This window comes from Pinus tabuliformis, chromosome 5_2, assembly GCF_031772625.1.
Source record: "Pinus tabuliformis cultivar Carrire ecotype Pingquan chromosome 5_2, CPIR1, whole genome shotgun sequence".
In the NCBI taxonomy this organism is placed as follows: Eukaryota; Viridiplantae; Streptophyta; class Pinopsida; order Pinales; family Pinaceae; genus Pinus; species Pinus tabuliformis.
The window spans coordinates 1105051288-1105064526 of record NC_142306.1 but is presented as its reverse complement, the minus strand read 5'-3'; the positions used below and the strand labels follow the sequence as shown (position 1 = coordinate 1105064526).

General features: G+C 37.6%; 1 long non-coding RNA gene across 1 annotated transcript; it reads right to left on the bottom strand.

The window, feature by feature from the left end:
* Positions 1–2942: 2942 nt before the first annotated feature.
* On the bottom strand, positions 2943–3986 carry LOC149163095 (uncharacterized). The gene is made up of 3 exons (XR_016261625.1): positions 3663–3986; positions 3351–3542; positions 2943–3163 (listed from the first exon to the last, which is right to left on the bottom strand). It is a non-coding gene; the product is annotated as an uncharacterized LOC149163095 (long non-coding RNA).
* Positions 3987–13239: the final 9253 nt, after the last annotated feature.

Below are 13239 nucleotides of genomic sequence, written 5' to 3'. Positions count from 1 at the left end.
AATGGATCTACACTAGTTTTTAATACAATTATTTGGCTGAGAGACTTATTCTACAACCCACTATAAAGGGATGTGTAAGTATGTCAAGTGTCCAATAAAATAATCATAAATTAATTAATTAATGTAAGTCCAAAACAAAAATAAAAATAACCATAAAAATAAAAAATAAAAAAACTACAATACAATTTAACACAAATCTTGCTCCTTTTTTTTTCTCTTAATTAAATATTTATAAAATAAATATTTAAAATCTAAACACAAAAATAATTTTATATTAAAATTGCAATATTTGAAAATATTAATTTAATATAATTTTATTATAAATTATTAAAAAAAACAACATTAAATCTAAATCTAATATTAATACTAATATTATTAAATTTAATATTTTTTATTAATAATTTGATGAAAAGTTCACATTGTGAGGGATTTGATCCTCTCCGCATATAAACTTAGGCTGTTTCTATTCATGGGCTCAGTATAATAAAATTACGCCACATTATGTAGATCTAGGGTGGTTCTATTCATAGCCTAGTATGGTAAAATATCATAATTTGTCCAACAATATAGTGCTAACTATGGACGCCTGTCCTTATCTCGAATAGTACTGGTGAATGCTTCTTCTGATGCATTTGGAGGGCTCACAGAGGAGGAAACTGGTGACAGAAAAGGCGCGGATGAAGAGAATCGAGAACGCCACGAGCATGCGGGTTACGTTTTCTAAACGAAGTAACAGGCCACTGAAGAAGACGTAGACGTACAAGCTCTCAGTTCTCTGAAGAAGACGTAACAGGATTATTTTCTCCTTGAAAGGAGAGCTCCATGATTTTGGGAATCTCAGGTATGGAGGTAGTATATTTTACCTGGCTGACTGCTCTTTATGTAAATGTTTGATTACTGTCTCTATCTTTTCAAACGTCGATTGGCTGATAATTAACTGCCTGTGCGTAGGAGAAATCTAAGCATGTGGACGTATGGCTGTCTCCCTGTTTGTCGATTGGTGAATGCTCACGCCATTGGGTTTCTGGTTGATGATTCGATCCTCCAAATCGTTTGGTCATGGATGGTTATCGAAATATTTGTCGGGTAATGGATAGTTATCGAATTCGGTGAGCTGACCGTTTGCTTTTCTTTACCAATACATTCGCAGCGTCGAGCCCGAGATGGATTTCAAAGAAGATTACGACTTATCCTCAATGATGCGACTGGGCATGGGTGTTATGGATGAAATTTGACGGGACCAATCTTTTTACACGCTGTAAAATAAACATTATATTTTGTTTCACATTTAGTCCGAAGGAGGTGTGTTGAAAGAATTATTATTTTGAAAACCATAAAAATCAGATTTGGAATATGCCTCAAACTAATTCTTTTGTGTTTGGGTAACATCTCATTGAGTACAATGACCTGCTGTGGTGGCAGCTAGAGGGACAGATTCCCCTTTCCCATGAGTCAGCTCTTGCTAAAATCATAGGAACTTAGTATACCCGACTTGCAGGTGGTTGGTTATGCTCTTGGTGTTATAGTGGCAGCTATGAGGTTTGATACTTGGTCTCCCATAGATTAGACTTGGCAGTTACTGATTCACCATGTGGTTAAAAAAATAAAAAAATAAAAAAACAATGGGTATTTTTTGGTCTTAGAAATTGGTTAAAGATTTAAGACCCAAATAGGAGTTAAAAGTTTACTCGAGAAGTGATATAATTTTTTTGAATAATAATGATAAGTCAAGTTGTATTTGGACATAAAAACCAATAATAACTATGATAATTTCTTGTGCATATATAATACATTGTTTTTGTAACTTACAGTGATACATCATAAATTGTTTTAGGTTTAATTATCATTCTTAATTTCATTTATGTTTTTATCAATTACTAAAACTATTGGCTTGAAAAGCAACAAATAATAGATCCCTTTGTTAAAAGACTAGAGAAACAGTGGAACTAATTTCTAATAATAGTTGTTTCTTCACCCTTTCTCCTTTAAGAGGAAAAAGGGGAGAACCTTGGGGGTTGAAGAAACATGACTGTGATGAATTCTTATAGGTGGCAAACCAAACGAGTGGGAAAAAACATTGTGGTAATAGTTGTGGAATACAAGACTTGAGGGCTGCCCAAAGTACCAAGTTGCTCACTGTGAGGGGGAACGTAATTGCCAGTTCCCAGTGGAGACACCTTCCAAATAATTATTGTGTGCATAATGGAGAATAGATAAGCGATACCACCATATTAATCATTGTCACTAGGAAAAGATAAAATGTTCACTTTTAAAGTAGAATATACATTAATGAATTAGCAATAGTAATTAATGTCTATTGATTTCGGAAAAGAATAGGAAAAACTAGATGGATATCATGCACTATTAGCAGTTAGACAGCTTAACTATTTAATCTAGAAGCACAAGGAAAACAGTGAAACAATAACCATGTCTCTTTGTATTTTCTATATTTTGTTTTGTACACTCAGTAAAGACATTCATGCCCACAATATATAGATATCAGTTCTTAGAATACACTCAAGAAATCTTTCTTTATATGTGGTATAGAATCCATAAAGAAAACTTTAGAAATGCATTCAACTAATCCCCTACAGAGACCTAGGGTTTATAGGCGTGAGACAAGTTCGAGAAGAACACACCAAGAGCCAAGTACCCCGGTTCCATTTAACCCCGATCTTTTGGTCACTAAAAATGTCTATTATATTTACATAAAGATGAAGGACTTAGTTCAAAGAAACATCAACGATAACCATAAATTTAAATACCATTCAGGTGGTTGCATTCAAACCCTAAATTCAAACTCATTTAACTCATTCATACAAAAAATTGGAACTCATAAACCCCAAAATTTATTAACAGTCGAAATATAGCTCGAGGCCTGCTATAATAGTCCAAGTCCATTTATGGAATACTATACAAAATTTCATAATGGAAAAGGTCTTGTGAATTTCTGTGGAGATAGTGCACGGAAAGATTTAAGCAAACCAAAGACTGAGATGACTTATGCAAGCCGATAGTACCAAAACGAAACATTAGATTCTTAATCAAAAGCATAATCTAGGTTGTATCCTCAAATATCGGCTATTAATACCCCCATGAAACCCTCTGTTATAGTAAATCGGCTCGAAGAGCTAAGGCACAAAGAGTACAGATTCCAACACACCTAGAAAGCAAAGAAAGGAGCAGAGTTTAGCAAGGTGGTCGCCCCTCAAAAATACACAAGCTGAACGAGGGATTTGAACCATCTTCTAAGGCCTTACCTGCACAGTGAATTTGATTATGAAAACCTAAATTCCTGTAAGGGTCTCATTCGTTATATGATAAATCTTGTGAGTTTAGAGATGGCTTACCTGAGTGGGAGTTGGGAAGCCTTCGAAGCAGCGGTTGAGCCTGCACATGAACCAAATACCTTCAATAGAAGCAAAGGAAAAACAAATTTAAAAAGACAATATCATCATAAATATAAGCAGTTCTTACCTCCGGTTACTATAGAATCAACCTTCTCCTCCAGAATGTTGAAATCCATGTTGTATCCATCACACCTGTTCCAGAACAGCGTAAGAAACCCATCAAATAGCTTCATGAACCATTGTAGAACACTGAAGCAGCGTCAAAGAAAGCTTAATGAAGAAATGTGGAGGTTAAGGTAATAAAAGGCTTACAGAACACCTGAAATATCAGAGACGAGCGAGACTGAGTTATGCACTTGAAATATCAGAGAGGCGCTGGACTAAGCTATGCACAAGGCTGTCATGACAGAGCAGAGAGTCGAGTCGGGACATAGGCAAATGAACCAACCTCACTGCCAAAAGAGTCATTAAACCTTCCAACCAAACCCGAAGCATCAAGACCATAGATCTCATCAGATTGAACGGCAGATGAAAGGCATGGTGTACTGCTTTGAGACTCTTCTGTGAAACTGTAATTAAAGACATTAATGCCAACACAGGTGGCCAACATGAGGATGAACAAATAGGGTAGGAGGAGACCTCGGGGCTCTCCCGCTTTAATGAAGAGGGGCCTGCGCGAGGTCATTCGGATCACGCAGAGTAATTGTAGTTCGCTATGGAGTGACCTACGTGGAGTTCTAGCGTGGAGGCTGAGTACAACCACTGCGACATATAACTTATACCTTAACAATAATACAATCAACAATGTTATTATATTCTCAATCTGTATGGGTCAATGAATTATTGAATCGGGTCATCCATTCGATTAATTCCATAATTGTTTTATGTTTTATTAAGTAATTTTAATTTTTTTTGCTTAGGATGTTACAAATGGTATCGGAGCCCAGGCTCGCATACTGAGACTTCTGGTATTTTAATAGTCAATTAAGTTATGATACTTTAATATATATGAAATAAAATAAACTGAGTTTGGTTGAATATGAACACAGAGAGTGAAAGTGGGAGTTGTGATCAGCACTCAGATTGTCGAGTCAGCCAGAGGTGCCTTATGTGGAGGCCAACCCAGAATTATGGGTGTAATTAGGGAAGAATTGCGACAGGCTAATGTTGCCCTACTCGAAACAGTGCAACAAATTCAAGTAGAGATGATGAACCTAAGGACGGATAGAGAACCGTTAAGGCAGGAATAGGAGAAGATCCTTAAAAGTCTGTCTGATCAACAAAATTAGCGGGGACCAGACCCTAGTACAGAGAATAGAGAAAAGACCCCAACTGCCCATAATGGGGAAGATAATGCAGAATCTGCGGAAGGCCATAAAGAAGAAGAAGAAGGGCGTTCAGATAACGTTTCTGATCAAAGAAAGACAAAAGGGTAGAAGACAGAGTTACAAGGCAAGTTCAAGAAAATCAAACCCTCACTGTTTGAAGGAGAGTCGAAAGAAGCAACAAAAGCTTGGCTGATAGACATGGGTAAATACTTCCAGATTTATGAATATACTGACAAACTTAAAGCAAGGCTAGCAGTTTACCAATTACGAGGAAAGGCCACCCTCTGGTGGGAAGAAATTAAAACCGTAAGAAATACTGATGAGGAACAAGTAACATGGCAAGAATTTGAGAAACACTTTAAAGATAAATATTTAATAGAACGTTATTATAATGAAAAGGCAAAAGAGTTCCATGAGTTGAGACTAGGAGCCCTGACCATGGATGAATATGTAGCACGATTTACTTCCCTGTTGCGATATGTTCCATATATGCAAGAGGAGAAAGCTAAGATTCAACGGTTTATTAGCAGTTTTCCCAACTTCATGAAGGAAAAACTAGAATTCGATTATCCAAGAACCATGGATGATGCAGTACAAAAAGCCTGCATCTGTTATCAGCTGATGAAGGATCTAAAGGAGCTACTGCCAAAAAAATGAGGAATTTACCACCAAATAGGAATTAGAAAGACATAAATGGTAGAAACAATCAGCAAAGGACCTTCAGAAAATTTGCAAGAAATCCACCCAGAACTTGGACATTCACCGAGAATAGACAACCTGAAGGAATTAGCAGAACTACTACTGAGCAGCCACCAAAACCACCACTGCAATGTTGGGGATGTGGAGAAGCACATTATTACAAAAACTACCCACACAAAGCTCGAACTGAACAACTTTCAAACATGCAAGAAACCTCTACGATAGGGGATATCACAATAAGCATGCCCAAAATTAATGCTACCTTGGACGATCATCAGACGGAATATCAACCCACCATGATCGAATGTGAAGGTATGATTGCTGATCAACATGTTTCTGTTTTATTTGATCCAGGTGCTAGCCTAAGCTACATTAGTCCTAAAGTGGTAGAAAAGTGTCAACTGCAAAGCAGTAAATATAAGAAGTCTTGGCTAGTTCAACTAGTTACTGGAACAAAAAGAAAGGTGTCTACTAAAATAGAAAACTGCATATAACAGTTTCAAGACAATCCATCCAGGTTAATCTGAATATCCTTGCCCTTGGTTCATATGATGTATTAATAGGGATGGACTGGCTAGAAGGTCGTTGGTCCCTGGTCGATTGCAAAGAAAAATCTGTAAGTTATATCTTTGAGTCAAGACAGTGGAAGGAAATTTAGGGAATCAAGAAAAATATCAAATTACACCCTATTACAACCAATCAGCTTGGAAGATGCATAAGAAAAGGCTGCCATATTTACGCTGTCTAGGTAGGGTACAACAATGACAAAAATAAGATGACTTCTTTAGAGAATATTCCTGTAATTCACGATTTAATAGATGTATTTCCTGAATCCATCCCTAGATTACCGCCAAAGCGAGATATCAATTTTACCATTGAGCTAGTGCCTGGAGCAGCCCTTGTTTCAAAAGCCCCCTATTGTATGAGCATTCTTGAGTTAACTGAACTTAAAATGCAGCTTCACGAGCTTTTAGATAAAGGGTACATTCGCCCAAGTGTGTCCCCTTGGGGAGCCCCTATGTTATTTGTACGAAAAAAGGATGGAACCTTATAATTGTGCATTGACTATCGTCAACTAAATAAGCTGACCATCAAGAATAAGTACCCGTTACCTCGTATTGATGATTTATTTTATCAAGTGCAGGGAGCTAGCATGTTCTTAAAAATCCATTTAAGGTCTGGGTACTACTAGATCAAAATAAAGGATAAAGACATCTGCAAAACCACATTCTAAACTCGATATGGGCATTACGAGTTTGCGGTAATGCCTTTTGGCCTTACCAATGCGCCATTCACTTTCATGAACCTAATGCACAACATTTTCCAGCCCTTTCTAGATAAATTTGTACTGATTTGTATCGATGATATACTAATCTACTCAAAAATCCACAAGGAAAATGAGAAACACTTGAGAACGGTATTACAGATTTTATGAGAAACCCAACTATATGCGAAATCTAGCAAGTGCGATTTTTATAAAATTCAAATCGAGTACCTAGGCCATGTTATATCAACAGAAGGAATAGCAGTGGATCCAGAGAAGATTAAAACTATTATGGATTGGACCGCACAGAAAAATGTTGCCAACATAAGATCCTTCTTAGGCTTGGAAGGGTATTACCATCGATTTATTAAGGGCTTTTCAAAAATAACCTTTCCAATAACTTCACTTTAGAAAAAGGGGCGAGCTTTCCACTAGACATTAGAATGCCAACAAAGTTTTTGAGCAGCTAAAACAACTACTTACAACCGCTCTAGTGCTAAAAGTAGTAGATCCGGAAAATTCCTTTGTAGTATGTACAAATGCAAGTAAAGAGGGTTTTGGTGGAGTATTAACTCAGGAGGGAAAGGTCATTACCTATGAGTCACACAAACTAAAGGATTATGAACAACGCTACTCTGCTTACGATTTGGAGTTGGCCGCAATAGTGCATGCATTAAGAATGTGGCAGCACTATCTTCTAGGGAAGAAATTTCTGTTATTAACTGACCACAACAGTCAGACAAATTTCTTTAATCAGTCTAATTTAAATGCGTGGCAAGTCAGATGGACCGCATTCCTAAGCGAATTTGATTTTGACATGAACCACCTCAAAGGAAAATAAAATGGGGTAGTGGATGCTTTAAGCAGAAAATTACATTGCATCTATGAAGTACATTTCAGTCAAGCACAATCTAACCTACCAGAGGTTATCCGAGAGGCATCCCTTAAGGATCCAAAATCTGCATTCTTATGGCAGCGAGCTTCAGAAGCTCAAGTAAGAGGGAAACAATGTGAGTATGCAATTAATTCCAATAAATTGTTAACATTCATAAATAGGATTTACGTTCCTAACCAAAATTCCGTGAAGCAGATGTTATTCGATGAGTTTCATAAGAAGCTTTATGCCGCCCACCTAGGATACCAGAAATTGTATTCTGCTATCAAGAAAAGTTATTTATGTCCCGAATTATGAAAAGATGTGGCTGAATATTTATCTAAATGCTTAGAGTGCTAATTGGTGAAGGAAGAACATCAACATCCCGCGGGTTTGTTGCAACCTCTACCCATTCTAGAATGGAAATGAGAGACCGTCACTCTAGAATTTATCACTGGACTACCTTGTACTAAAAAGTAACATGACTCGATCATGGTGGTCATGGACAAGCTGAGCAAGACCACTCATTTCATTCTTGTAAAATCCACCTATAAAACAGTGGAGATTGCAGGCATATTTATGAGAAAAATCTTCTACCTACACGGGATACCTTGAGTAGTGATCTCCAATAGGGATGTAAAATTTACATCCGCTTTGTGGAAAACTCTCTTTGCGGGATTGGGTACCTAAATCCATTTCAACACTGCGAGTGAATCAAGTCCTGGAAGACATGTTGAAAATGTTTGTAATGCAACAACCACAGAAGTGGGAAGATTACCTCCACTTGGTAGAATTCCCCTACAATAACACGCATCATGAATCTTTGGGTATGAGCCCTTTTGAAGTACTATATTGAAGAAAGTGTCGGATACCCATGGAATGGAATAGTTTGGATAATAAATTAGCATTGGGTCCCAATATGCTAGCTGAAGTGGAGGCCACCATTAAGAAGGGTCACCAGAATTTAAAGGTGGCGCAGGATAGGAAAAAAGTGTATGCAGATAAGAAGAGAACTCATAAAGAATTCTAGCTGGGCGATCACATGTATTTAAAGGTTAAACCCTGGAAGAGCACCTTGCAATGGAAAGGTTGTGCAAAGTTGGCACCACAGTACTATGGACCTTTTCAGATTTTGGAACGGATTGGGCCTGTGGCATATAAGCTAGCACTACTGTGCCACATCCGAGTACACAATGTCTTTCATTTGTCCTTATTAAAAATATATATATACAACCCTCGACATATTATTAACTAGGAAAGAATTCAGGTAATGAGAAAATAGAAGCAATATGTTAAAAGAATTGTTGTTTTGGAATTTTCTGACAATAGATTATGAATGTGCAGGTAGAACCCGAGGGAGAATTTATGGCAGAGCCTCTTCATATCCTCGATCAAAGAGAAACCACCTTGTGGAGGCGATTTATCATCCAAGTTAAAGTGTATTGGAAGCACTTTGGCCCAGATGAGGCTTTCTTGGGAAGAAGAGGAAGCCATGCGAAAAGCTTATCCTGCACTATTTACATAGAGGAAGAACACCAGGGACGGTGTTCCTCTTGAGGGGAGGGAGCTGTAACATACAACGATACATCATAAATTGTTTTACCAAGTTTAATTATCACTGTTAATTTCGTTTCTCTTTTTATCTGAATTACTAAAACTATTGGGCTTGAAAAGCCATAACAAATATTGTTAATTATCAATTAAAAGATTATGGAACAGTTTGTTAAAATACTAGAGCAACAGTTGAATTAACTTCTAAGGACAGTCACAACTATTCCTTCACCCTTTTTCCTTTAAGAGGAAAAATTACAGAACCCTAGGGGGGGTTGAAGAAACATGATTGTGATGAATTCTTCCTAGAGCTAGAAAACCTAACCAGTAGTAAAGAAAATTGTGGGAACAGTTGTGGGATACAAGACTTGAGGTTGGACAGAGTCCTAACGCCCAAGGTACCCAGTTGTTCATCATTGTCAGAAGTGGAAGAGCTCAGAGGGGGAATCTAGATGTAATTTCCAGTTCCGAGGCTGGGTGGAGATACCTTCCAAATAATTATTGTGTGCATAATCGAGAACAGATAAGTGATACCACCATGTTAATCATTGTCACTAGGAAAAGATAAAATGTTCATTGTTAAAGTAGAATATACATTAATGAATTAGCAGTAGTAATTAATGTCTATTGATTTCTGAAAAGAATAGGAAAAATTGGATGGATATCATGCATTATTAGCAGTTACTAGTATATATGAATGTAATATGCAAAATAGTAAAAATGCTAGCTTACTAGGTGATGAGCTTCATCATTGAGCAATGGGCCTTAATTCACCTCCTAGCTTAGTCAAACCAACTATTCTCATAACTTATTGCATAATTTTGATTATATTTTGTTTATGAGATGAGTTAGAGTTGGATATTTTGCTTTGTGATCTAATGTGCATTTAATGTAGGATTAAAGGATAAAAGCAAGGAATTTTGGCAAAGACCAAGGTCAAAACTCGAATGGGCCAAGGCAGAGGGATTATAGGAGGTAAATCCTCATTTACTACCCCTCCATCAGAATATTCCTTCATCAGCTTGGAGTGCAAACAACCAAATCATGAGGACTAGAAGGCAACCAAGCAAGTGAAAGACAAAGCACTAGTTTATCTCGAGTTTGGGAGCCGAGCCTCCCTGATTTTAAGGAATTTGTTGGAGACTTCAAATGTATGAGTAGAGAGGCCTAGGACCTCAGTAGGATTTGGATTTTTTATTGTAAAACTCTACTCTATTTTTGAGCTGCAAGACTTGTGATAGTTTTTGATGTAATCTATTGTTTTGGTAATAATAATGACTTTTGTTTTGAGCCAGCACTGAGTTAACTCAGAGGGTTGAAGCTCTTGGGTTAGGGACCAACCCTAACATCCAAGGCTCCTCTTTATTGTACATGTATGCTAGTATAGATTCATAGCTTAATTGTTCATTTTCTTAGTAAATGAATTTCCATTACAGCAGTATAGATTAGAATGGTTGTGTGATAGTTTGCTTCCATTTGTGCCTTCTTTCAAATAGTAGGTTAGCAAGGAGAAAAAAGATCACCACAAGGTTGCTAGTAGGTGTCTTAGCCTCACTTCTCCCTCTGGGACCATGACTTGAGGAAGGGACCCTTCAGTAGCCCCAAAACACAGATTTCTAGTTCTTGTATGATATTTGGAGTTTGTTGTCTTTGATTCATGTTGCAAGGTAGATTTCATTGCCATATTTTTCCATCTCCATTTTTGCAATAAGATCTCACTCATGCTTTCATTCCCTTCAGCAACTTTCTTCATGCATAATATGGGCAATTGATTCATACTTTTCTAGTTTATGAAAATGTATCTTGTTGCATAGTTCTTGGAAGACACACATGTTTTAAGAAGAGCAGGTACTTTAGGAGGAGACCCAAACTTCATCACCAGTAGCCACCTTCCACTTCATCCACCTTAGCCATCTCTTGTTTCACCATCACCCTCACTAGTTTTTCATCATTTTTCATTGAAATTCACCTAGATACATTGGGCGAATCTAGCCATCTCTTATCTTGGATATTGACTCCTGAGTTATCCTAGACCTTATAACACCCCATTCCACTCATCACACACCTTTCCAAAGCTTCCCAACATCTCCAACATCTCACAATTAGCTCTCAACTGTATCTTGTAGGTTTCATGTAATTCCTACAGGATCATCTTGTAGGTTTCTAGTACATCCTGTAGGTTTTCCTGAAACGGCCTATTTTGAGGCCGAATTGATGGGAAACCTCTAGGAAGTCACAAAAAGCCTCCTAGGACCCCTCCACACCATCCAACCACTTCATAAACCTTCTAGCCATCCTCAAACACCTTCCATCCACCTGTCACATCCACAAGAACAATTAGTTTGCATACTTGATTTTGCCTAGAAAAACCAAAATAAGTGAAAACAGATTTAGTTTATTTTTTTGCTTGCACATTAGTATGGTTTGATGCTTTTTACTTCTGCAACTTAGATAGTAGCATTTGTTTAGTGTTGATTTAGCAATTCTGCTTAGCATAGCTGCTTAAATGGTTAATTAGGGTATGGTGTGATTTAGCATTACATGTTGTTTTTTTCATTACTACAGTAGAGTAGCTCTCTTAGAGTATATTTTCCCTTCTTCCATCAAAGAATCAAGCTTCTTTTGACTCTATAGAAGTCTGGCTTGGAACCCCAGTGGTCTCTCGCCGGCTGAACAGTGACAACAGGCAGGACCATCAATTTTACTTGGGCATACAAAACTATCACCTCCAAGTTTGTACGAACCCTGGGTTGATAAGTAAAGCTAGTAGCCTAGGCGTTGCAGCATCCTTGCTGCAATACTGGCGCTCACCACTTTTTGGCGCCGTTTCCAGGGAGGTGTTTGAGTAGAATGTGATTAATACTTTATTTTCTTCTATTTCTTGTCTTCAATATTCTGTTGTTAGTTTATTCTTGCAAAAGTAACCTAGTTGCTTCCTTTCTTTCATTTTTCATTACTTGCTTTCCTTTCCATTCTGCAAGCAGGATTTCAATTCAACAAGTAGCTTTTTCATTCTGTTAGTGATTTTCATTCAATCAACAATTTCATTTCTACAAGTACTTTCTAGGTTTAAGAAAAGAAAAAAAATAATACAAAACCAACCCAAAAATATTTCCTTTCATGCCTCGTAGGAATAGGGACAACTTAGATAATTTTTTGCCAAATACCCCCACTGCATCCAACAACCAACCTTCTCTCTTCTTCGGTGGATGTGAACTGGAGGAACCTTTAGGTGAGCAACCTGACATATTTGAAGAACCTACAGGGGAAGAAGAAGAGGAGGAACCCATTCCTACTGAACCAATGGCTGAAAACCGAAATGGCAGAGGGAATAGAGAGAGAGATTAGGGTGTCGTCCCCATCAAGGAAACCAACGGGGACACTAAGATGAAAAATATAATCCACTTTTCCCTACCTCATTTCCAAGGGATGACCAGAGAGGACCCTGACACTTTCCTATTTGATTTTTTTGTTATATGCCGAACCTATGACTATACAGATGATGAGAAAAAGTTAAAACTATTGCCATCTACCCTCAAGGATGTAGCATTGCAATGATTCATGGGCTTACCTGGAGATAGCATAACAACTTGGGCTCAAATGCAGTAGGCCTTTAGCAACAAATATCGAGACTACTGCCAGTCAAAGGATACTAAATAAGAAATTTTTAGGATGACCATAGGCCATGATGAATCCTTAGAAGACTACGAAGAAATATTCCAGCTCAGTTACAAAAGGGCCATGTTCACATTTAACCCTGAGTCACTAAAGTTGGTCCTACTCAAGGGAGTAAGAGAAGATCTTCTAGATACCTTACATTCTTTAGCAAGAGGATATATCTACCAATTACCCTATGAGGATATCAAGACTGCCTTTATAAACCATTTTAGGGTGGCCAAGAAAAAGGGTAGGGGTAGTCAACCTATGGCTAGTACATCATCTTCCAACTCATCCATCAAGGTTGAAATTGGAAACATGCTGGAAGATTTCAAAAGTGAGATGTTGCAAACCCTTGCCTTGCAAATGGACACCATGAACATTAAAAGGAAGCAGGAGGAAGCAGAGAGATCCTTGGCCATCTTTTGTCCTAGATGCACCAAGAGGCATCCTAGGAATGAATGTCCATTGAACTGTATTGAAATTTGCTTGGTCTGTGAAGAAAACCACTCCACA